Raw genomic sequence first — 4,684 nt, forward strand, 5'->3', positions numbered from 1 at the left:
CATTCCTGAAGCAGCAAATAAACTATTCTGCTCTTGGAGATGAGCTCCTATGGATGAATTTTTCTATCACACTCACCTTAAAATTGGAAGTTCTGCCAGTTATTTCTTAATGACATTTTATATGCCTACAAGCATGGCTAGGGGGTTCCTTACATTAGATAAGATTCACCTTTAATACTTAATTGCTTCACCTGGAGGGGTATAATCTCTGATAAATGCTTATGAAGTATCCTTGGAATTATCGCCATATTCAGCATATTTGTTTTGGTAACATCCAATTTTTAATTATTTACAAATTTAACATCCTCACACCTCTACTTTTTTATATTCTCATTAACATATTCAAATTCAAAATATAATTTTAACAATTATTTTTATTTTTTTTAAAATTTCAATAATTTGATTTGTGGCACACACAATATGAATTTTGATAATTTAATAAATAATTCAAATGTTAATTTTTTATATAAAAAATGATGTTAAGTTATTAAATCGCCTTAAAAAAATAACATATGCGTGACTTTAAGAGTAACAGTAAAAAAATATGAAATAATTTTAGTAAATTCAAATTGATTAAATAATATTTTAATAAAATTTGAATATAATTTAATTGTGATTCTATCAAGGTTAGGCCAATATTGACTTTTATGAATCAGAGGTTACTCGTTTTCAAATTTTATTTGGAGAAAAATTTGCGTACGTAAGACGTACGCAAACTGCGTACGTCGGAGGTTTTTCAGAGAGTATTTGGTGATTATAAATAGATTACACCCTCTGTACCCCCCTCTGTAACTAGGGCTGTAACCGAGCCGAGCTTGAGCGAGCTCAGACTTGGCTCGTAATCGGCTCGTTCGAAATTGTTCGTGTTCGAAACCGGCTCGTGTTTGAAACCGGCTCGTGAACAGTGTGTTCGTGCTCGACTCGATTTAAATATTCGTGTTCGTGCTCGGCTCGAAATTGGCTCGTTAAAATTAAACTGAAGAAATAAATGTAAAGCGTTAGATTCGAACTTGGACCAAGTGTATGTAAAAAAATGTATATAACTATATTATTACACGAGCAGTTACTTTTTCAACTTAGACATAAATATATATAATATATTATTATATAAATAATACATGTAATATTATTATATAAATAATTTTATAAGTTTTTTTTTATTTATTTCGAGCTAAAACTAGCCGAACACGAGCGAACAAAGAGCTGTTCGTGTTCGGCTCGTTTATAATTCAAGCTTTAAAAAATTATTTGCGTTTGGCTCGTTTACTTAACGAACGAGCCGAACACGAATTGTTCGCGAACAACGAGCTTTTTTTACAGCCCTATCTATAAGATATCTATAACATACCTATAACCCTCAAATACCCTCTAAATAACCCCCCTACTCAAATTTTTCTAATTTACCTGAGCCTTATTCAAAAACATCAACCATGTCTTATTTAATTGCACTTTGGTCCTAATTATATTTTCTCGAATGCATTTGCCCAATAAAAGTATAATAGCACTAGCCTTAGTAAGTGCATAATGAGGCATACAAACCTATATATTTTATTTTAAAATAAAATAAAATTTCAAAAGATTAATTATAATTTAGTAAAACAAAATGTGTAATAAAAATAAAATCTTCAGACTTTTCTATATCATGTTCATAAGTTGATAGAAATCCGCTTAAAAGGGTTATAATAATCAAACGGAAACTAAATAGATTTATTGCAAAATCAAAGGTGTAATAATGACAATATTTAAAATATTATTAACACATTCATTAATAAACTCCGATACCTACACCTAATAATGCTAAACAATATATATTTTTTTAATGTTTTTGCTATATATAACATTAACTAACTAAGCACAATTATAGAATTCAAAGGGCATAATGGGCTTCACCGTAAAGAGTTGCACGGCAACAACACACAAGAAGAAGAAGAAGAAGAAGAAAGGAGAAAGCCAGAAGAAAGATAAGTACTCTGTATTCTCATTTAATTCATTTCATATGTTGTGCTACAATCAAATGAATATACGAAGCTCATATAAAATAGAGATAGGGAATGACAAACTTGAAAATATAAGAAAAATGTATAAGTGTAATAATAATATGTGTTACATAATATAAAAGAACTTATATCCAGGAAATCCCATAGGGCAGAATTGGGAGGAGCAGTTGCAGAACGAGAGCGGAGTCATACGAAGAGCACGTAGATTCTAGAGGAGATCCATGGAGGGAGAACTGAGGAAGAAGCTGATGATCATGTAAGTATGTTGAACTTCCTTTTTACCCTCCTTCAAGTTAACGGGTTGGCATGTCTGATTGTTAGCTTGATGACGTTTTGATGGCGAGCTATTGAGAAGGGTTTTGTAAAAATGACAGTAATTTGATATTTAGTCATCAAGTGTTGTAATTGGATCTCTTTGAGTCTGATATGATCTCAGATGAAATGGTAGTCAACTCTATAGGCTTAGTACGAGCGTGGGAGATGTGGTTGTGAGCGAGAGCAACAACAAATGTGTTGTCACTGTAGAGAATGGTAGGTGGAGTTATCTTGTTGGTGAGTTCATGTAATAGAGCCATTGGCATTGTACTTGATTCGATAAGTCCAACGACAACCTAAAACATTTGAATCCGACTGAGGAGGCACGAGTTTACAAGCCTTGCTGCTGCAAGGTCATGAATTCCTTCGACATAGCCTTCTCCGACAAGAAATTTTAATAACTTGAGCATAAGTGGTAGGGGTGTAAGGCTGATTAAGTGTGTCTTGAAGATCTAAAAACTTTTTGGATTTTAGATTACTAGTTTGTGTGCTGGTAACCATAGGATGATGCTTGAGAGTGGGTGGGAGAGGTGCCAGAGGAGAGAAATTTTCGGATGAGGAAGAGGGTTGTATAGATGAGGAAGTGATTTTGTTGGCATTGAGAGGGATAGTGTATTGGGTAGTATGCGAAATATTGGAGTGAGGGGTTCAGGATCTGGAGGATTGTAGGTGGGGGTGGAAGAGGGAATGAAGAGTAATGGAGGAGTGTAGAGATATTTGTTGGTTGAAAAGTTTAAGTGAGTATTAGTGTATTGTCGATAAGGAAAAATATGTTCATAAAAAAACATGCCGAGAAATGCAGGTTTGTTCGTCTGAATACCATGAAATTTGTAGCCTTTGTGATGAAGGCTATAGCCAAAAAAAAGGCATGGTAATGCTTTACGAGAGAACTTGTGATTGGTATTTGTAGTTGCCGAGGATAACAAAGAAATCCAAAAATTTGAAGGTGATCATAAGTTGGAGTGTTATAAAGTAATTGAAACGGAGAAACATTTTGGAGAATTATGGATGGAAGTCTATTAATAAGATAGTTGACATTGATAATGGCTTACATCCAGAATTCAAGTGGTAGATTAGCCACATTTAAAAGTGTGAGCAGTCTCCACAAGATATATATTTTTACATTATGCAGTACCATTTTGTTCGGGAATATAAGTACAACTATATTGGTGTGTAATGCCCTTGAAGATAGCTTTGTAAAATATGTGAAGTATACTTACCACCCCCATCTGTTCTTAAAAGTTTTATATTAGCTTGAAAATGAGTTTTAAACATTTTATGTAAGGAAATAAATTTGGAAGTAGTTTCAAATTTATTTTGTAACTGGACACACCAACAAAAATGAGAGAATGCATCAATAAAAGTAATATAATATCTATAACCTCTTATTGAGGTGTAGGGGAATGATCCCCAAATATCAGAGTAAATCATTTCTAAAAGTTTGCAAGTGGTAGTACTACAAGAAAAAGAAAGTTTATGACTTTTATTCTGAGCACAATCACTACAAATATGAGAGGGAGAAGAAATATGTAAATGAGAGAGTGTGCTATTTAGTAAGAACTTGCTTGTGGGGATGCCCTAATCTGCAGTGCCATACACTAGAGCTTTTGGTGCTGTGAAGAGCATTAAGAGGGTAAAGTCCCCGATCAACAATTTCAAAGAGTACAACCTTCCTAGTTGCTAGATCCTAGATGTAAAATTTGTTAGCACGAAAATAAACTTGACAGTGGTTATCTTGAGTAAGTTTTTGAACAGAAATGAGATTATGGGACATATGAGGAGTACGAAATAAAGGTGAGAGTAGTAACTTACGATCCGGTGTGGGTAACAAACCTTTGCCCATACGAGTGATGACAAAGTGTTGAACATTACATGCAACAATCTGTTCAGAACTTGTATAGGGAGTCAGTTGTTGCAAATTTTTAATATTGAGTGTGGTGTGTGCTGTGACCCTACTTTCAAGGATCCAGTCTTGAATTTGATTTTCCATTTGACTGGTGAGATCTGTAGTTATAGTGATGTGTGTTGTGGTAACTTACAATTTTGAATTTGGTTTGCTTGTTTCTTGAAGTTGAGTGCACTCCTCACTATGCAGTAGTGAGTAAAAATCCTGGAGGCGAGTTTAATTTGGTACGAATGGCAGGTTTAAAGCTTTGGTAACTTGGTGGGAGTCCATTCAAGATACACAGGATGATATCTTCATTATCGATTTTAGATCCCGCAACTGCAATTTTATATACAAGATTTATTATACTAGTGAGGTATTGAGTTATATTTTGGGATCTCATGTATATTATGGAGTTCATTTTTAAGGTGGATACCTCGTGCTCTATTGATGGACTGGAATTGTCGTTCAAGGATTTGTCAAATTT

The sequence above is a fragment of the Phalaenopsis equestris genome, unplaced genomic scaffold (genome assembly GCF_001263595.1).
Source record: "Phalaenopsis equestris unplaced genomic scaffold, ASM126359v1 Scaffold000105, whole genome shotgun sequence".
NCBI lineage: Eukaryota > Viridiplantae > Streptophyta > Magnoliopsida > Asparagales > Orchidaceae > Phalaenopsis > Phalaenopsis equestris.